This window comes from Saccopteryx leptura, chromosome 2 (assembly GCF_036850995.1).
Source record: "Saccopteryx leptura isolate mSacLep1 chromosome 2, mSacLep1_pri_phased_curated, whole genome shotgun sequence".
Lineage (NCBI taxonomy): Eukaryota > Metazoa > Chordata > Mammalia > Chiroptera > Emballonuridae > Saccopteryx > Saccopteryx leptura.
In genome coordinates this window covers 132,284,474-132,306,868 of record NC_089504.1, presented here as the reverse complement: position 1 = coordinate 132,306,868, position 22,395 = coordinate 132,284,474, and positions in this window count along the sequence as shown.

The window sequence follows — 22,395 nt, the reverse complement described above, 5'->3', positions numbered from 1 at the left end:
AGTTCATTGATTGCTTCCTCATATGTGCTTAACTTGGGGGGCTACAGCAGACCAGGTAATTCCTTGCTCAAACCAGATGAGCCTGTGCTCAAGCCCACAACCTCAGGGTTTTGAACCTGGGTCCTCTGCATCCCAGTCCGACGCTCTATCCACTGCCTGATCAGGGAAGCTTTTTTATTTATTATTTTTAGAAAGGGGGGGGGGAGAGAGAGAGAAGGAAGGGAGAGAATAGCAGGAAGCATCAACTCCCATATGGGCCTTGACCAGGTAAGCCTGGGGTTTTCAACTGGTGACCTCAGTGTCCCAGGTCAATGCTGTATCCATTGTGCTACCCATTGCTCAGGCTTCACATCTTTTTTTTTTTTTTTGTATTTTTCTGAAGTGAGAAGCAGGAAGGAGAGAGACAGACTCCTGCATGCGCCTGACCAGATCCACCCAGCATGCCCACTAGGGCGCGATGCTCTGCCCATCTGGGCGTTGCTCCGTTGCAGCCAGATCCATTCTAGCGCCTGAGGCGAGGCCATGGCCCACCCTCAGCGCCCGGGCCAACTTTGCTGCAATGGAGCGTTGGCTGCGGTAGGGGAAGAGAGAGATAGAAAGTAGAGGGGAAAGGGTGGAGAAGCAGATGGGTGCTTCTCCTGTGTGCCCTGGCCGGGAATTGAATCCGGGACTTCCACACACTAGGCCAATGCTCTACCACTGAGCTAGCTGGCCAGGGCCTTCACATCTTTTTTTAATTGACTATCTTTGTTTGTTGTTTTTTTTTTTTTTTAGAGAGGAGAGGGAGAGAGAGAGAGAGAGGAGAGACAGAGAGAGAGAAGGGGGGGAGGAGCTGGAAGCATCAACTCCCATATGTGCCTTGACCAGGCAAGCCCAGGGTTTTGAACTGGTGACCTCAGCATTTCCAGGTCGATGCTTTATCCACTGCGCCACCACAGGTCAGGCAACTATCTTTGTTTTTAAAGATTTTATTTATTGATTTTACAGAGAGAGGAGAGGAGGTGGGTGGAGCAAGAAGCATCAACTCATAGTTGCTCCACTTTAGTTGTTCATTGATTGGTTGTCATATGTGCCTTGACCAAGCAAGCCGGGAGTTTCAAACGAGCAACCTGATATTGTGCTCAGCATTCCTGGTTGATACTTTGTCCAATACGCTGCCACAGGCCAGGCTTAAATGACCTTATTGTGTATATTTTCAACATTCCATTTATGTGAAAAGAATAATAAAAATCACAAAGAAAACTAGATAGAAGATGACAGAGGACAATCTGACTTTGGGTGATGGGTATGCAACATAATTGAAAGACAAGATAACCTGGACTTGTTATCTTTGAATATATGTATCCTGATTTATTAATGTCGCCCCATTAAAAAAATAAAATTATAAAAAAAAAAAGAATAATAAAATGAAATCTCATGTACCCTCATCTAACCAACAATTATCAATTTTTTTTCCATTCTTAGTTTTATCTATCCCTCAATCACCCTTCTTTTGATTAGTTGATTTGGGTACTGTCTACATAATTCATCTTTTTCTTTATAAAAGCTCTTCATGAGCCTTTCATCAGTGGTTTTAACAGCCATTGATGATTGTTGCTTAGATCCATTCTTTCATTAAGGCTTGCACAATAGTGATTTTTTTTTTTTAAACAACTTTTTTTTTTTTTTTAAGATTTTATTTATTCAATTTTCAGAGAGGAGAGAGAGAGAGAGAGAGAGAAAGGGGAGGAGCAGGAAGCATCAACTCCCATATGTGCCTTGACCAGGCAAGCCCAGGGTATCGAACAGGCAACCTCAGCGTCCCAGGTCGACGCTTTATCCCACTGCGCCACCACAGATCAGGCAATAGTGATTTTTTAATGTTATTATTCTTTGTATTTATTAGCTGGAATTCTTCTATAAAGTTGAATTTTTCTTCATTAACATTTTAAAAAGGATTTATTGATTTTAGAGAGAGAGAAGGGTAGGGGGAGGAGTGGGAAGTTTCAAGGTGCAGTTGCTTTTTTTTTTTTTTTTTTTCCTGTATTTTTCTGAAGCCGGAAACGGAGAGAGACAGTCAGACAGACTCCCGCATGCGCCCGACCGGGATCCACCCGGCACGCCCACCAGGGGGCGACGCTCTGTCCACCAGGGGGCGATGCTCTGCCCCTCTGGGGCGTCGCTCTGTTGCGACCATAGCCACTCTAGCGCCTGGGGCAGAGGCCGAGGAGCCATCCCCAGCGCCCGTGGCTCCAGTGGAGCCTCGGCTGCGGAAGGGAAAGAGAGAGACAGAGAGGAAGGAGAGGAGGAGGGGTGGAGAAGCAGATGGGTGCTTCTCCTGTGTGCCCTGGCTGGGAATCAAACCCGGGACTTCTGCACGCCAGGCCGACACTCTACCACTGAGCCAACCGGCCAGGGCCTGTAGTTGCTTCTTATATGTGCCTTGACCAGGCAAGTCCCAAGCTTCAGACCAGTGACCTCTGCATTCTAGGTCGATGCTTTATCCACTGCACCACCACAGGTCAGGCTCATTAACTTTTTTAAAAAAAATTTATTTATTTTTACAGTGACAGAGAGAGAGACAGATAGGGACAGACAGACAGGAACGGAGAGAGATGAAAAGCATCAAACATCAGTTTTTTGTTGGGACACCTTAGTTGTTCATTGATTGCTCTCTCATATGTGCCTTGACCGCGGGCCTTCAGCAGACCGAGCAACCCCTTGCTTGAGGTGAGCCTTGCTCAAACCAGATGAGCCCGCGCTCAAGCTGGCGACCTCGGGTCTCGAACCTGGTCCGCCACATCCCAGTCCGACACTTTATCCACTGCGCCACCGCCTGGTCAGGCTCATTAACTTTTAATTACCCTGAAATATGGTTTATACAGGAGAGGCAGAATAAATGCTTTGGTTCTTTCTCTTTAGAAATATTTAGAAAATGAAATGTTAGTGCCCCACTAACCTCCAAAAGTGACCAATGAACTTTTTTTTGAGTATGATTAAGAATTTTTATGTATTTAATATGTTTCAGGCACTGTAGACATTATTATTATTGATATTCATATTGTCCCGTCTTAGTCTAGTGGGAAACCATATAAGTTGGCTCCTGTGTCTTTATTTTATTTTATTTTTTATTTTATTATTATTTTTTTTGGTATTTTTCTGAAGCTGGAAATGGGGAGGCAGTCAGACAGACTCCCGCATGCACCCGACCGGGATCCACCCAGCACGCCCACCAGGGGGCGATGTTCTGCCCATCCGGCACGTCGCTCTGTCGTGACCAGAGCCACTCTAGCGCCTGGGGCAGAGGCCAAGGAGCCATCCTCCAGCGCCCGGGCCATCTTTTGCTCCAATGGAGCCTCGGCTGCAGGAGGGGAAGAGAGAGACAGAGAGAAAGGAGAGGGGGAGGGTTGGAGAAGCAGATGGGCGCCTCTCCTGTGTGCTCTGGCCGGGAATCGAACCCGGGACTTCTGCACGCCAGGCCGACGCTCTACCACGGAGCCAACCGGCCAGGGCGGCTCCTGTGTCTTTAATAAGACACCAGTAGTCTTTGATAGCTTTCTTGCTTTAGACACAAGAAAAAACCCCAGGCTCATCTGTTTACTTCTTTCCATAAACCTAAAATCAGCCATTTCTCTAAGAAGTCTTGTTTTTTTCAGTTGGAAAATAGTATTTAGAGACTACAATTAGACATCATATATATATATATTTTGTGTGTGTGTGTGTGTGTGTGTGTGTGTGTGTGTGTGTGTGTGTGTGAGACAGAGACAGAGAAAGAGACAGAGTGACAGATAGAGGTAGACAGGAAAGAAGAGAGATGAGAAGCATCAGTTCTTCATTGTGGCTCCTTGGTCTCCTTAGTTGTTCAGTGATTGCTTTCTCATATGTGCCTTGACCGGGGGGCTACAGCAGATCAAGTGACCCCTTGTTCAAGCCATCGACCTTTGGTCTCAGGCCCGTGACTATGGGGTCATGTCTATGATCCCATGCACAAGCCAGCAACCCCTCATTCAAGCTGGTAAGCCCACGCTCAAGCCAGCAACCTCGGGGTTTCGAACCGGCGTCCTCTGCGTCCTTGTCCAACAACTCTCTCCAGTGTGCTACCACTTGATCAGGTGCATCATACTTTTTAAAAAAGATAGTATGAAAGTTATGTCGCCCTCCTTCCTTCCCCAAAGGTAGCCACTATAGCATATTTAATAACAATCCTTTGAATGCTTTAAAAACTTTTGCTATGTGTATACATACACAAACTATAGAGTATTTTGTTGCTTCTAAGATGCGTATCTACCCCTCTCATTTAATCTCTGAATTTATGATGTGTTTTACAGTTGATTATATTTTGGCAGTTTTTTTCTTGGTGCTTTATAAAATAATGATGTGTCTTATCTGTAACTTCTTAGATTACAAGGAAAATAGGATTTAAAATTTTACCCTTTATAAAAGCAATATCATATTGTGCTTATCTTTTGGCAATTTGCTTTACTTGCTCAGCATACTCAGCGTAGTTTTTGAGATTTGTCCATATATTAGTAAATGTAGCCCTAGTTTGTTTTAAGCTTATTCTGTAAGTGTTTGTTTGTATGACTATGCTTACCTATTAATAACATTTAGGTAGGTTTTTGGCAATTTTTAACCATTACAAAAAATATTTTAGTGAATCTTCTACATGTGTCCATGAGTTAATGAGTGAGGGTAGAGTTCTGGGTCGTAGGTTATATGCATGTACATCTTTATAAGACATCACCAGATTGGAAACCAAAGAGGTTTTTCCAATTATACACCCATCAGTAGTGTATAAGAATTCATTTTGCAGCCCTGGTCGGTTTGCTCAGTGGTAGAGCATTGACCTGGCGTGTGGATGTCCTGGGTTTGATTCCTGGTCAGGGCACACAGGAGGAGTGACCATCAGCTTCTCTCTCCCTCCCTCTCCCCCTTCTTTCCCTCTTCCTCTTCCACAGCCAGTGTCTTGATTGTTTTGAGCATTGACCCCAGGTTGCTGGGTGGGTCCTGGTTGCGCCGCATGGGGGAGTCTTACTATCATTCTTCCTCTCACTTAAAAAAAATTTGTTTTGTTTTGCTCTATGCCAATCATTAGTTTTTTTTCTTTCTTTCCTTTTAAGTGAGAGGTGGGGAGGCAGAGGCAGACTCCTGCATGTGCCCTGACAGGGATACACCTGGCAAGCTCCCTACCAGACAATGCTCTGCCCATCTTGGGCTGCTGCTCCATTGCTTGGCAATGGAACTATTATATAGTGCCTGAGGTGAGGCCATGCAGCCATCCTCACCACTCAGGGCCAACTTGCTCAAACCGAGCCATGGCTTCAGAAGAAGAAGAGAGAAAGAGAGAGAGAGAGAGAGAGAGAGAGAGAGAGAGAGAAGGGGGAGGGGTGGAGAAGAAGATGGTTACTTTTTCAATGTGCCCTGACCGGGAATCGAACCTGGGGCTTCCACATGCTGGGCTAACGCTCTACCGCTGAGCCAACTGGCCAGGGATGCCAGTTGTGTTTTTTGGTCCTTTATAATCTTTGCTGAGCTACCCAGCCAGGGCCAATGCTACTGTGTTTCTAGTTTCAATTTCTAATTCTTTATTGCTAGTATATAGAAATATAATTGATTTTTGGATATTTATCTTACATTCTATAACCTTCCTAAATTTACTTACTCTAGTATTGTTTGTAGATTTCACACACATAATTATGTCATCTATGAATAAAGACAGTTTTACTATTTTTAAAACAGAATGCCTTTTCTTTTTTTTTTTTTGCCTGATTGTGCTGGCTGGGACCTTTTATACAGTATTAAAGTAAAGTAGTTAGAGTAGGTATCCGTTCCTTGTTTCTAATCTTAGGGGAGACTCCAGCTTGTTTTTAAACTTCTTTTAAAGTGTCTTTTTCAGCATGTTATATTCATATTCTTGGGGCATAGCCTCTGATTGCTTCATCAGCTGATTACCTTGTAGGAAGTTTGCTTCTTTGTGTTTGTTTTTTCTTTAAGCTCTGAACTTAAAGTCTGTGTGTCTCAGATTGTGAAAGCATCTCTACTGCGTAGTTGCACATTTGCTTCTGCTGTGGTCCTATTTCATTTTTTAGCTCTGAACCTTGTTTACGATGAAGTGCCACCTTCAGATTTTCTGCATCACATGTGTAGGGTGAATTTATAGACTCCACCTCTGTCAATGGTGCAGGCCTGGGGTTCCATTTTCTTCTAGTTAACTTTTTTCTATCTCTAAGCCCAAGTACTGTGCTTGCTCTTTTTTCAGTGAGCTGAGTGTCTTGTTTTTGTTTTTTTTTTTTAATAGAGGATGAGAGTAAGAAAGATAGGAACAGACAGGAAGAGAGATGAAAAGCATTGATTCTTTGTTTCGGCACCTTAGTTCATTGATTGCTTTATCATATGTGCCTTGCTGGGGGGCTGCAGCCAAGCCAGTGACCCCTTGCTTAAGCCAGCAACCGCACACTCAAGCTGGTGAGCCTTCACTGAAGCTTGATGACTGCATGTTCAAGCGGTGACCTTGGGATTTCGAACCTGGGTCCCCAGCGTCCTAGGTTGACACTCTATCATCTGTGCTACTGCATGGTCAGGCTGTTTTTTGTTTTTATATCCTGTTTCAAGTATGGAGTAATCTTTTGTGTTTTTTAAATTTATACTCAGTTTTGGCCCTGGCCGGTTGGCTCAGTGGTAGAGCGTCGGCCTGGCGTGCGGGGGACCCGGGTTCGATTCCCGGCCAGGGTACATAGGAGAAGCGCCCATTTGCTTCTCCACCCCCCCCCCTTTCCTCTCTGTCTCTCTCTTCCCCTCCCACAGCCAAGGCTCCATTGGAGCAAAGATGGCCCGGGCGCTGGGGATGGCTCCTTGGCCTCTGCCCCAGGCGCTGGAGTGGCTCTGGTCGCGGCAGAGCACCGCCCCCTGGTGGGCAGAGCTTCGCCCCTGGTGGGCGTGCCGGGTGGATCCCGGTCGGGCGCATGCGGGAGTCTGTCTGACTGTCTCTCCTGTTTCCAGCTTCAGAAAAATACAAAAATACAAAAAAAAAAAATTATTATACCCAGTTCTAATTTGTAAACTTGGCACAGGGCCTATGGCCTAAACTCTTTTCCAGCTCCTAGGCATTAAGGCATCTGTCTGGTTTAGATATTCCTGTTTATCATTTGGCTTCAGCTTTGGACCTTGTAATAGCCTTTTTTATATATATTTTTAAGTGAGAGGAAGGAAGATTGTAAGACAGACTCTGCATGCACTCAGACTGAGATCTACCTGACAGTACCCCCGTCTGGGGCCAACACTCTATAATCAACTGAGCTATTTTTAGCACCTGAGGCAGATGCACTTGGACCAGCGAGCCATACTCAGTGCCCGGGCCGTGCTTGAACCAGTCAAGCCACTAGTTGGGGGGAGGAGGGACCGAAGGGGGAGAGGGCAGGAGGGAAGCAGATGGTTGCTTCTCTTGTGTGCCCTGACTGGGAATTGAACCTGGGTCATCTATACGCCTGGCTGATGCTCTATCCACTGAGCAAGCCAGTTAGGGCCTGTAATAAGCCTTTTAAAATGGCTCCCCAAATTTCACTCTTACACCCCTAATAATCCATTCCCAACACAGTCATCATTTATTTGATTTAGATTTTAGTGCCTCTGTTGTCAGCTTCTTTTGGCATCATCTGTACTCTCTAGTTACCCTGGCTTTTTGTTTGTTTGTTTGTTTTTGTTTTTGTTTTTGTTTTTACAGAGACAGAGAGAGAGTCAGAGAGAGGGATAGACAGACAGGAATGGAGAGATGAGAAGCATCAATCATTAGTTTTTCGTTGCGCGTTGCAACACCTTAGTTGTTCATTGATTGCTTTCTCATATGTGCCTTGACCACGGGTCTTCAGCAGAGTGAGTAACCCCTGCTCGAGCCAGCAACCTTGGGTCCAAGCTGGTGAGCTTTTTGCTCAAACCAGATGAGCCTGCGCTCAAGCTGGAGACCTTGGGGTCTCGAACCTGGGTCCTCTGCATCCCAGTCCGACGCTCTATGCACTGCGCCACCACCTGGTCAGGCTAGTTACCCTGGCTTTTAATCACCTCAGGGCCTTTGTACCTGCTATTCCCTCTGTCTGGAATGTTCTTCATCACCACCAGTCCTTCCCTTCTCATTGCCTACTCATTTTAGGGGTATTATCTCAGTACTTCCCGAGAGAAGTCTTTCTTCACTCTTCAGATTGGTTTAGGTTTCTCTGTTTCTCTGCATCTCATAGCATCCTAAGCTTTATTTCCATGCCATTTATCATAGTTTCTCAATAAAACGTAAACATGAGGGTAGGGACTTTGTCATCACTGTTATTTCTAGCATTGAGAAGAGTGTTTGTATAAATAGACATTCAAAGAATATTTAAGTGGATGAATATATTCATCTGAGCAGTTTCCTGCATTGGATTGTAAGCTACAAGAGGGTAAGACATTTTAGTTTGTTTATTAGAGTCTTTCCCAGTGCCTAGTACAGAATCTAACATGCTATATAGATGCTAAATAAATATTTGGTAACTGAATGAATGAAAGAGATCAGTTGTATTAAATAAGGATGGAGGCCAGTTTAGAGTTAGTTTATAAAGAATTTTATTTGTAATGCTTAAGACCTTAAATTTTAGACTTTGACCTGGGGCAGGGGGTTTAAGTAGGAGAGTGACACAAACTAGCTTACATTCAGTATAGAAGTATCCCTTTAGTAATTACATGGAGGATGGTTGGAATATTATAAGGCTATAGCTGTAATCAATGGCAGAGATTAAGTCCTGATATAAGGTTGTTGAAATGAGATTAATTCAAAGTAATTTAGAAATGTTAGATGTAATTGAACTAAAATGGGGGAACAAGGAGAAGAATCTAGCATTACTTCCTGACTTTCTAGTTTGGAGACTAATACCTCTCACTTATAGAGTAGCACTATAAGAAAGAAGGGTAGGTTTGGGAGTGGATGAATTTAATTGAGACAAGTTAATTTTTTTTACATGGGAAATCTGGATAATTTTGATTGTTGGAGGATTTTTTTTTTTTGTATTTTTACTGAAGTGAGCAGGGAAGCAGAGAGATAGACTGCTGCATGCGCCCAAACGGGATCCACCCAGCATGCCCACTAGGGGGCGATGCTCTACCCATCCGGGGTATTGCTCTGTTGCAACCAGAGCCATTTCAGCCCCTGAGCAGAGGCCATGGAGCCATTCTCAGCAGCCCCGGCCAATTTTGATCCGGAGCCTTGGCTCCGGGAGGGGAAGAGAGAGATAGAGAGAAAGAAGAGGGGTAAGGGTGGAAAAGCAGATGGGCGCTTCTCCTGTGTGCCCTGGCCAGGAATCGAACCTGGAACATCCACATGCCAGACTGATACTCTACCACTCAGTCAACTGACCAGGGCCGATTGTTGGAGGATTTAGCTGGATTATGGCTTTTTTTTTTCCTTCACACATACTTTGTCCTTTATATGTGAATATAAAAAGCCTACCCACCCCCTTATGTTTTAGAAAATGATTTAAATTAAGTGGTTCTTTTACAAGGATGTATTCAGTTTGAGGTTCCTGTGGTGTATATAGGTGGAGATGTACATTAGGTAATAAATATGGTGCTCAGTTGAATAGGTTTGTTCCCTGCATTTTCTTTCTTTCTTTCTTTTTTTTAGTGAGAGGAGGGGAGATAATGAGGCAGACTCCTTCATGTGCCCCAACCGGTATCTACCCAGCAGCCCCATCAAGCAGATGCTGGAAACAACCGAGCTATTTTTAGCATTTGAGGCTGCTGCTCAGACCAGCTGAGCCATCCTCAGTGCCTGGGGCAACACTCAAACAAGTTGAGCCACTGGCTGTGGGAGAGGAAGAGGGAGAGAAGGGGAGAGGGAGGAGGGAGAAGCAAATGCTCGCTTCTCCTGTGTGCCCTGACCGGGAATCGAATCCAGGACGTCCATATGCTGGGCTGATGCTCTATCCACTGAGCCATTAGCCAGGGCCCATTTTCAATTAAAACAACCTCCTGATGATTTGACTTTGTTTTTGTTTTTTTTTTTTGTTTGTTTTTAACAGAGGCAGAGATAGACAGGGACAGACAGACAGGAACGGAGAGAGATGAGAAGCATCAATCATCAGTTTCTCGTTGCGCGTTGCGACTTCTTAGTTGTTCATTGATTGCTTTCTCACATGTGCCTTGACCGTGGGCCTTCAGCAGACCAAGTAACCCCCTGCTGGAGCCAGCAACCTTGGGTCCAAGCTGGTGAGCTCTTTGCTCAAGCCAGATGAGCCCGTGCTCAAACTGGCGACCTCGGGGTCTCGAACCTGGGTCCTTCCGCATCCCAGTCCGACGCTCTATCCACTGTGCCACCACCTGGTCAGGCTGGTGATTTGACTTTGTATCTTAGCCTGTTTCAGAATGTTTGTCTCCAGTCCTTGCAAAGCTGTTCTAGATTTTTCTTCCCTGTTTTTATCCTTCTGCTTTATTCTGCTCTTGCTAGATAGACTCAAGGGCTTCCTACCTTCGACCCCTGCATTTTTTCCATGTCCATGTTTTTCTTTTGTCAATGTAAAACAACTTCCAAACCTGTAAGAATTTTTTTGAGTTTATTTGAGCCAGACTGTCAACCATTGCCAGGAAGCAAAGTCTCAATGGATTGAGAAAGTGCTCCAGAAAATGGCACTTTCACTACTTATTTTATACATCAGAATCAAAGGGAAAGATGTAAGGGGGTCTCTTACTTGAGATTGATTGGTGATAGATTAGGGAGGTGGGAGAAAGCCAAGCAGGGAAATCTCTGGGATTGGATAAAAAGTGAAAATGTGCATGCTGAAACTTTTACATAGGTAGGAAAAAGACAGTTAACAGTTAATGATTCATATAGCAGTAAAAATGACAGGGTTTGTTGGTTCCTGCCCTGGTGGGATGTCTGGCCTGATGGAGACAAAAAAAAAAAAAAAGAGAGAAGATGACCGTTACATTTCAAGGGCATGTTGTCATGTACATTATCTTAGATGCAAAAGACAACAGGCAGGCCTGAGTAAAAGTAAGCATTGATCATTGTTTAGAGAAAATACCTAGGCCATGACTACCCACCATGAACTGCTTTAGAAAGGTTTAGTTTAGATCAGTGTTTCCCAACGTGGGGCCCACGCCCCACAGGGGGGCAATTCGATAGTTAAGGGGGGCAATTTGAAAATGGACTTGACACGACTTTAACTCTTTCGCCCCGGGCCATTTAAATGCAATGCTAAATATCGGTGCCAAATTTAACAAAAAATGCAATTCTTAAATAATTGCGGTAAATAATTATTAAGTATAATTTCGTTTGATGAGACCAAAATATCAACTGGGTGATTGGCGTCGTCAAGTAAACTTCGTCCTGGGTTCACCGCGGAGAACCCTGGACGTTTTAAAAACTCGCTAAACAACGCAGTTATTCTCACCTAATTGGCCCATCGCAACTTCTGTAGTGTTTCACATCATTCAGTTGGTGTTAATTTGAAATAAGTGTCAGTCAAAACTGTTGTAAAAGCTCATTGATTTAATAAATATACATATAAATATTGTATAGATATAATTGGTAAGTATTTGATTTTATTTTTATCAATATTAAACTCTTTATTAAGTACTTCTTGCATCGGGGCTAGAAAGCACTAATATTTTATAAATATTATTGGGGCTATAATAGTGCATGCACGACAATTTTAATTTTAGAAGCATAACTTTCCAGAAAATTTTGTCAAGTGGAAAAATATAGATACCTTTTGATTTGCGGTGGTAGTATAGTAAATGTGTTATATACATTTAAATAAATGTGAATTTTTAGTATACGTTTATTCTATGTCACATTGAATATATTTTAACACATATTTTAATATCAGCATTTCTTAAAATGGTTCTTGAAAAAGATGACAAAGATGTAAAAGCTATGCCACTCAGTAACAATACTGTTAGCAGAAGAATAGACGAAATGAGTGAGGATATTGAAAAACAACTTATTGAAAAGCTGAAAACAAGAAAATTCTCCTTGCAAATGGATGAATCAACTTTGAGTGAGGCAGTATTGATAACTTACGTAAGATATATTGATAAAGGACATTTTGCTGAAGAAATGTTGTTCTGTAAAAGATTAGAAAGCACCACTACCTCCAAAGATATATATAATAAGCTAAAAAACTACTTAGATGTCAATGATATACCAATGAAAAATATAACATCTTGTGCTGCAGATGGTGCTCCCAATATGATGGGCAAGAAAAATGGCTGCTTAAAATTGATGAAAGATGTGAATCCAGAAATGATTCTTGTGCATTGTGTTATTCATAGGGAAAACTTGGTAGCTAAAAACATCTCGCCTGTTCTGAATGAAGTATTACATACAGTAATAAAGTGTGTTAATGCTATTAAAGCTAGTGCCAAATGTGAGCGTCTTTTCAAGCTATTTTGTGAAAAACAAAATGAAGACCATGTGAAACTTTTACTTCATACTGAAGTAAGATGGCTATCTAAAGGAAACTGAAAAGATTTATGGAACTGTTTGATACTCTTAGTGATTTTTTAAGCGACAAACCTGAAATGAAGTATCTGTTAACAATAGATGGTAAAGCATTTGTGAGTTATTTAGCCAATATCTTTGAAAAACTAAATATATTAAATAAGCAACTTCAAGGAACAAATAAAACTCTTGTCGATGCAAAAGCAAAGATATTTGGTTTCATTACCAATATTGAGTTATGTCAGAAACATTTTTTTTTTTAAGGTTTTTTTTTTGGTATTTTTCTGAAGCTGGAAACAGGGAGAGACAGTCAGACAGACTCCCGCATGCGCCCGACCGGGATCCACCTGGCACGCCCACCAGGGGTGACGCTCTGCCCACCAGGGGGCGACGCTCTGCCCCTCCGGGAGTCGCTCTGCCACGACCAGAGCCACTCCAGCGCCCTGGCCATCTTTGCTCCAATGGAGCCTCAGCTGCTAGAGGGGAGGAGAGAGACAGAGAGGAAGGAGGGGAGGGGGGTGGAGAAGCAAATGGGCGCTTCTCCTATGTGCCCTGGCCGGGAATCGAACCCGGGTCCCCCACACGCCAGGCCGACGCTCTACCGCTGAGCCAACCGGCCAGGGCCCAGAAACATATTAACAACAAAAACTTTAAACAGTTTCATTGGCTCCAAAAATGTGAAGTAACTGATACTGCTTTACTTGTTATTGTCAATCATTTGAATATTCTATCGGCTGATTTAAAAGAAAGATTTTCTGATTTAAAACAAATTGATTTCCCAACATGGATGATGCAGCCAATGTTAGTGGATTTGTCTGATATATCAAATAGGCAGTATCAAGAAGAACTCGCAGAATTGCAAAATGATGAGTCAGTTAAAGCTTTATTTAATATCAAAGGAGCGATGGCATGGCTTTGTGAGGAAACAGAAATCAAATACCCAAATTCAACCAAATGTGCAAGAAAACTATTGCTACCATTTCTATCTTCATTTTTAGCTGAATGTAGATTTAGTGCTGTAAATGATTTACTGGTAAAAAAAAGAAATCAGCTGGATATAACACAACGTGGAGACTTGAGACTAAAGCTAACCAAATTGGAACCTAATATAAAATCTCTGTGCAGCAAGCATCAAGCGCAAGGATCACACTAAATTAAAATAATAAATTAATATAGAAAAATCTGTATTAAAATTATTTGGAAATTAAATTTGTTTTTCATTATATGTTTTAAAATTTTACTTACTGTGTTTTGTTAACAATTTCATAGTGATTTCTTCCTAGAACCTATCATTTATGTTTATTAAGTGAACAAATCAATTTTTTAATGTTAAAAATTATGTATGTTACATAGGGGGGGACATAAAAATTTTAGAAAGGTTAAGGTGGGGCATGGCACAAAAAAGGTTGGGAAACACTGGTTTAGATCATCCTGTGTGTTTACTTTAGGTATCTGCCTTTGTAAGGTCACTGTGTAGTCCTCATCTGACCTTGTCAGATTTAGTTCGTGGCCTCGTCTTGTATTTTTTTTTTAATTTTTTTATTTATTTATTCATTTTAGAGAGGAGAGAGACAGACAGACAGACAGAGAGGGGTGGGGAGGAGCTGGAAGCATCAACTCCCATTTGAGCCTTGACCAGGCAAGCCCAGGGTTTCAAACCGGCGACCTCAGCATTTCCAGGTCGTTGCTTTATCCACTGCGCCACCACAGGTCAGGCCCCGTCTTGTATTTTTTATATCCACACTCTTCTTTGTTTTTCTCAAAGATCATTTAATTTTCTTTTCTTTTTTTTTGCGGGGGGAAAGAGGGAGAGAGAGAGAAGCACCAACTTGTTTCTTTGCTTCACTTAGTTGTGCATTGATTATTTCTTGTACATGCCTTGGCTGGGTGTTAGACTGGCGACCTCAAGCCAGTGACCCCTTGTTTAAGCCAGTAACCTTGGGCTCAAGCTGGTGATTTTATGCTGAAGCCAGCAACCTGCTACACAAGCTGGACAGCCTGTACTCACGCTGGAGAACTTGGGCTTTGAACACTTCAGTGTTCTGGGTTGACACTCTTATCTACTGCCCCACCCGCTGGTGAGGCAGAATTGTAAATTTTAAGGGAGACTGTTTAGTATCGGATATGTTTGTGTGTATCTGTGTGTGTGTGTTTGTTTTTTCGTTTTAAAGCCATGTTTAGCTGCATGGTACAGGCATAGAGTAGAAAGACTATGGCCAGTGGCCGCTGCCGTCGCAACCATGCACATGCAGGTTCTCATTGGATTTGGGCATATGGTAAAGAAACAGTGGAGCCAAAAAATGGTGGGCCATTCCGTTTATTAAAGTCTCACACTGAGCCCTGGCCGGTTGGCTCAGTGGTAGAGCGTCGGCCTGGCGTGCATAAGTCCCAGGTTCGATTCCCAGCCAGGGCACACAGGAGAAGCACCCATCTGCTTCTCCACCCCCCCCCCCCTTCCTCTCTGTCTCTCTCTTCCCCTCCCACAACCAAGGCTCCATTGGAGCAAAGATGGCCTGGGCGCTGGGGATGGCTCCTTGGCCTCTGCCCCAGGCGCTAGAGTGGCTCTGGTTGCAACAGAGTGACGCCCCGGAGGGGCAGAGCGTCGCCCCCTGGTGGGCGTGCTGGGTGGATCCTGGTCGGGCGCATGCGGGAGTCTGTCTGATTGTCTCCCCATTTCCAGCTTTGGAAAAATACAAAAAAAAAAAAAAAAAGTCTCACACTGGCAGACAAGCAAACACAGGGAAGACCGCTTCCCTCCCATTCAGAGCTCCCAAGGCCCTGACACATTCTCCAGTTCCACGACCAGGAGAATCTTTTCTGGTTTCTCCTAGAATCAGAGACCCCGCGAGTCTTAGCAGAGCTCACAAAGCCCCTCAGCTCTGGTTTCCCATCTGCACACTTTCTATCTCTCTGTACAAACTAGCTGCTTCTTCAGTGCTCTGCATTCTCTCTGCTCTCCCTGCAAAACTACCTGGGCCCACAGAGACCCCTCCCTCCAGCAAACATTAGCAAAACAGTGGCCCCTCCCAAGCAGGAATGCAATCCGCAATTTGTAGTCAACTGCCCTGCTCTGAGGGCAAGCATACACATGGCTGGCTGCCCAGCACCATTTTTTAACAGTAAATGTGAGTAAACTCAAAAAATACAAATTTTACAAACTTATTTGCTCAACTGAGAATTGCATTTTTTGTTTTTAATATGTTACTAGGGAAATTTTTAAATATACAAAAGCAGGTAGAGTCTCAAGTACTCATCACACAGCTTCAACAAATATTAACTCATGACTAGTCTTGTTTCATCTGTACCCTTACTCACTTCCAACCCTTTTGTATTGCTTTGAAGCAATTCCAGACATCATGTTTGATGCATAAATATTTCCTATTGTATCTTTAGGAGATAATGGATTTTAGCATTGGGGTTTTATGTAGCCAGACTTCTTCATGGAGGCTTAGGGCTTCAAAAGCACTTGTTTTGAGTAAGAGAGTCAGACGGAGTTATATTGTCTTATTTATTTATTCATTTATTTATTTTTTACAGAGACAGAGAGTGAGTCAGAGAGAGGGATAGACAGACAGGAGCGGAGAGAGATGAGAAGCATCAATCATTAGTTTTTCATTGCGTGTTGCAACACCTTAGTTGTTCATTGATTGCTTTCTCATATGTGCCGTGACCACAGGCCTTCAGCAGACTGAGTAAACCCTTGCTGGAGTCAGCGATCTTGGGTTCAAGTTGGTGGGCTTTTTTGCTCAAACCAGATGAGCCCGCACTCAAGCTGGCGACCTCGGAGTCTCAAACCTGGGTCCTCTACATCCCAGTTCGACGCTCTATCCACTGTGCCACCCACCGCCTGGTCAGGCTATATTGTCTTTTATCACCTAAATTCAGACTCACTGTCATTTTCTTTTTTTTTTTAACAGAGACAGAGAGAGAGTCAGAGAGAGGGATAGACAGGGACAGAAAAACAGGAACGGAGAGATGAGAAGCATCAATCATTAGTTTTTTTGTTTTTTTTATATTAATTTTAATGGGGTGACATTGATAAATCAGGGTACATATGTTCAGAGAAAACATCTCCAGGTTATTTTGACATTTGATTATGCTGCATTCCCATCACCCAAAGTCCAATTGTCTTCTGTCACCTTCTAAGTGGTTTCCTTTGTGCCCCTCCCCTCCCCCAACCCCCTCCCTCTCCTTCCCCCTACCCCCGTAACCCCCACACTCTTGTCCCTGTCTCTGAGTCTCATTTTTATGTCCTACCTATGTATGGAATTATATAGTTCTTAGTTTTTTCTGATTTACTTATTTCGCTCAGAATAATGTTATCAAGGTCCATCCATGTTGTTGTAAATGATCCGATGTCATCATTTCTTATGGCTGAGTAGTATTCCATAGTATATATGTACCAAAGCTTTTTTTTTTTTTTTTTTTTTTTTTGCATTTTTCTGAAGCTGGAAACAGGGAGAGACAGTCAGACAGACTCCCGCATGCGCCCGACCGGGATCTACCCGGCACGCCCACCATGGGGCGACGCTCTGCCCACCAGGGGGCGATGCTCTGCCCATCCTGGGTGTCGCCATGTTGCGACCAGAGCCACTCTAGCGCCTGGGGCAGAGGCCACAGAGCCATCCCCAGCGCCCGGGCCATCTTTGCTCCAATGGAGCCTTGGCTGCGGGAGGGGAAGAGAGAGACAGAGAGGAAGGCGCGGCAGAGGGGTGGAGAAGCAAATGGGCGCTTCTCCTGTGTGCCCTGGCCGGGAATTGAACCCGGGTCCTCCGCACGCTAGGCCGACGCTCTACCGCTGAGCCAACCGGCCAGGGCTGTACCAAAGCTTTTTAATCCACTCATCCACTGACGGACACTTGGGCTGTTTCCAGATCTTCGCTATTGTGAACAATGCTGCCATAAACATGGGGGTGCATTTCTTCTTTTCAAACAGTGCTATGGTTTTCTTGGGGTATATTCCTAAAAGTGGTATAGCTGGGTCAAAAGGCAGTTCTATTTTTAATTTCTTGAGGAATCTCCATACTGTTTTCCACAATGGCTAAACCAGTCTGCATTCCCACCAGCAGTGCAAGAGGGTTCCCTTTTCCTCACATCCTCACCAGCACTTATTCTGTGTTATTTTGTTGATGAGCGCCATTCTGACTGGTGTGAGGTGATATCTCATTGTGGTTTTAATTTGCATTTCTCTAATGATTAGTGATGTTGAGCATTTTTTCATATGCCTATTGGCCATCTGTATGTCCTCTTTGGAGAAGTGTCTATTCATTTCTTTCACCCATTTTTTGATTGGATTGTTTGTCTTCCTGGTATTGAGTTTTACAAGTTCTTTATAAATTTTGGTTATTAACCCCTATCAGACGTATTGTCAAATATATTCTCCCATTGTGTAGTTTGTCTTTTTATTCTGTTCTTATTGTCTGGCTGTACAGAAGCTTTTTAGTTTGATATATAGTCCCATTTGTTTGTCTTGTCTTTTCTTTCAATTGCCTGTGGAGATAGATCGGCAAATATATTGCTGCGAGAGATGTCGGAGAGCTTACTGTCTATGTTTTCTTCTAAGATGCTTATGGTTTCATGGCTTACATTTAAGTCTTTTATCCATTTTGAGTTTATTTTTGTGAATGGTGTAAGTTGGTGGTCTAGTTTCATTTTTTTGCAAGTAGCTGTCCAATTTTCCCAACACCATTTATTAAAGAGGCTGTCTTTACTCCATTGTATGCTCTTAACTCCTTTGTCAAATATCAGTTGTCCATAGAGCTGTGGGTTTATTTCTGGGTTTTCTGTTCTGTTCCATTGATCTATATGCCTGTTCTTATGTGAGTCCCAGGCTGTTTTGAGTACAATGGCCTTGTAGTATAACTTGATATCAGGAAGTGTGATACCTCCCACTGTATTTTTCCTTTTCAAGATTGCTGTTGGATTGCTCCCTTTATCATTATGTAGTGACCTTCTTTGTCTCTTACTATAGTCTTTGTTTTAAAGTCCATTTTGTCTGATATAAGTATTGCTACCCCGGCTTTTTTTTCATTTCTATTTGCGTGAAATATTTTTTTCCATCCTTTTATCTTCAATCTATGTGCATCTTTTGTTTTAAGGTGTGTCTCTTGTAGACAGCATATGTATGAGTCCTGTTTTCTTATCCACGCAGCTACCCTATGTCTTTTGATCAGATCATTTAATCCATTTACATTTAAGGTTATTATTGATATGTAATTGTTTATTGCCATTTTATTCTTTAAAACTGTATTCCTCTTTTGCTATATTAATTTTCTCCTTTGATCTGTTTACAACAGGCCCCTTAGCATTTCTTGCAGCCTTGGTTTGGTTGCAGTGAATTCCTTGCGTTTTTTTTGTCTGGAAAGCTTTTTATTCTCCTTCAGGTTTTTTTTTTATTATTATTATTATTTTTTGTATTTTTCTGAAGCTGGAAACGGGGAGAGACAGTCAGACAGACTCCCGCATGCGCCTGACCGGGATCCACCCGGCACGCCAACCAGGGGCGATGCTCTGCCCACCAGGGGGCGATGCTCTGCCCCTCCAGGGCGTCGCTCTGCCACGACCAGAGCCACTCCAGCGCCTGGGGCAGAGGCCAAGGAGCCATCCCCAGCGCCCGGGCCATCTTTGCTCCAATGGAGCCTTGGCTGCGGGAGGGGAAGAGAGAGACAGAGAGGAAGGAGGGGGGGTGGAGAGGCAAATGGACGCTTCTCCTATGTGCCCTGGCCGGGAATCGAACCCGGGTCCCCCGCACGCCAGGCCGACGCTATACCGCTGAGCCAACCGGCCAGGGCCTCTCCTTCCATTTTAAACGATAGCCTTGCTGGATAAAGTAGTCTTGGTTGTAGGCTCTTGTTCTGCATTACTTTGAAGATTTCTTGCCATTCCCTTCTGGCCTCAAGTGTTTTTGTTGAGAAGTCGGAAGTCATCTTTATGGGGGCTCCTTTGTAGGTGATAGTCTTTTTTTCTCTAGCAGCTTTTTTTTTCCCCTTTTTATTTTTATTGTGAGAGAGACAGTGTCAGAGAGAGAGACAGATAGGGACAGACAGACAGGAATGGAGAAAGATGAGAAGCATCAGTTCTTTCTTGTGGCACCTTAGTTGTTCATTGATTGCTTTCTCATATGTGCCTTGACCGGGGGGCTACAGCAGACCAAGTGACGCCTTGCTCGATCCAGATGAGCCTGTGCTCAAGCTGGCGTCCTCGGGGTCTCGAACCTGGGTCCTTCGTGTCCAGTCCGACGCTCTATCCACTGTGCTACCGCCTGGTCAGGCTCTAGCAGCTTTTAATATTTTCTCTTTATCACTTAGCTTTGGTATTTTAATTATGATGTATCTTGGTGTAGATTTCTTTGGGTTTCTCTTTAATGGAGTTCTCTGTGCTTCTTGAACTTGTGAGATGTTTCCCTGCCGTAGTTGAGGGAAGTTTTCAGCTATGATGTGTTTGAACAAAGTCTCTATCCCTTGTTCTTTCTCTTCTTCTTCAGGAACCCCTATGATGCAGATGTTATTTCTCTTCATGTTGTCACAGAGCTCTCCTAGAGTTTCCTCAGACTTTTTGAGTCTCTTTTCTTTTTTCTGCTCTGCTTCCGTGCCTTTATTTATCTTGTCCTCTAACTTGCTGATTCGATTCTCAGCTTCATCCATCCTGCTTTTAATTCCTTCCATTGTGTTCTTCATTTCTGATATTGTATTTGTCATTTCTGACTGATTCTTTTTAATTATTTCAGTGTTCTTTTTTATATTTGCTATCTATTTAGGTGTTTGTAATGACCATCTATTGTTCTAATATCTTTGAGCATCCTAATAATCGTTATTTTAAACTCTGACTCATTCAGGTCCTTTTCTGGGGATTTCTTTTGATTCATTTATGTTGCATTTCTCTGCTTTATCATTTTGTCTGTGTAAAAGAAGTTTTTGGCCACTGGAGTCCACTGGGTGTGGTCTCTGTGTTCCTTAGGTGTGGTCTGTCTGCAGGCCTGCCACCCCCTCTGCTGTTGCAGCCTTGGACATTTGGGTATGGGCATTGCCGGTGCCTGCCCACTGGGGCTGTTGCTGTGGTTTCCGCCTCTCCTTCACGGGAGTGGCTGTGATCACATGCTTGGGTGCACAAGCCTCGGTGGCCTTGGCCTTTGCCCCGCCCCCATGGTGGTGTTATGCTTGGCCCTGAGGGCAAGGGTGAGCATCTTTGCTCAGTTGCAGGTCTCCGCCTGATTCCGGGCTTTCGCCCCGCCCTTGCAGAAGGAGCCCACTTGTGGGATGGCTGCAAGCCTTGGCTCTACAGGCCAGGTGGGACTGCATGCCGCCGCTCAGTAGCAGGACTCCACCTGTTCTGGGTTTTTGGCTCCACCTCTGCGGGAGGAGCTGGCCCCCAAGTCAGGCCACAAGCCTAGGTTCCATGGGCGGGGCAAGGCTGTGCTCCTGCGCCCTTGCTCAAGGGCGGTCTCCACCCCTTCCGGGGCTCCTGCCCTTCCCCCACAGGCTGGATTACAGGCGACCCGCAGCTGGGCTTGACCACTTTTGCTCGTCCCCTACTCCTCAGCCAGGCAAGACAGAGCTCACACCTGAGCCCAGTGGTGGCCACCAGCTTCCGCCCTTGCCAACAGAACTGCGCTTCTGCATCCCGCTGCCCACCACCCTTGGGCGAGCCCTCAGCTGTGTGGGTGGGTGCGCTGCAGCTCAGACCCTAAGACTCACTACTGTAGTCCTGAAAGCTCCCCCCTTCTAAGCAACTTTGCTCTGAGTGCCGTGGGAGAGCTTGTTTGGCTGATGTCCTGCTTCCCTTTGCTGGTATTGCTGTTTCCAGGGAAATATTCACTTCAGATTTGGGGAGTGACTTGTCCCAGAGGTTAGGGTGGCTGTCTCTCAAAATTACACTCTCCTCCTGCTACTCTGGTCCTCTCCTCTCTCCCTGTCCCCCGGATCCCTGGGTGAGTGGTTGTGAGAGAGGTTTTCTGTGCGGTCCCTTTAAGAAGAATCCTGGGTCTGAGAAATTAGTCTCTTTCTCACAAACAGTATCCTGTCTTGTTTCTAGCTAAATACTGTCCATACTCCTCTTCTAGGCTCTGGAGCTGCAGGCGGGGGCTTTGTTCCTGGGACTCAGGACCCTCCCTTCTTTGCTAAACTCACTTCCTGCCACGCAAGTCTCTCCCGGCTGCCGTTCGCTCTGGGGAGCTGGGCAGCCCTCTCCGTGTTTCCGCTTTTCCTACCAGTCTCAGTGTGCCTTCTTTAGTGTTCCTTGGTTGAAGAGTCCTCTTAGTTTAGTCCAAAGTTGGTTTTTCCAGATGATGGTTCTTAAAATTAGTTTGTAATCCACTTTGGTTCTGAGAAGTGGAAGTTGGTATGTCCGCTTACTCCATCGCCATCTTGTCTCTCCCCAGAGTCAATCATTAGTTTTTCATTGTGCATTGTGACACCTTAGTTGTTCATTGATTGCCTTCTTGTATGTGCCTTGACTGCAGGCCTTCAGCAGACCGAGTAACCCCTTGCTCCAGCCAGCGACCTTGGGTCCAAGCTGGTGAGCCTTGCTCAAACCAGATGAGCCCGCGCTCAAGCTGGCGACCTCGGGGTCTCGAACAACCTGGGTCCTTGGCATCCCAGTCCGACGCTCTATCCACTGCACCACTGCCTGGTCAGGCTCACTGTAATTTTCACTGCATTTTGTTCACTAGAAGTGAGTCACTAAGTCTAACCCATATTCAAAGGGAAGGGAACTAGACTCCATCTCTTACTGGGAAGAATGTGAAGAATATGCAGAGGTATTTCAGAATCACTTCAGTCTTCCTTCTGGCTACATATTACTTACATTCCTCCTACATTCAGGACACACTTATCCCTTCTCAAAGCCCCCAAAGTCTTAGTTAGTACTGCATTAGGCTCAGCTTGAGGCCCAGGAACTTGCTATCTAAATCAGGTCCAGGTGCAGAGAAGGCTATTTATATTTGTTTCCTTGGGTATAGC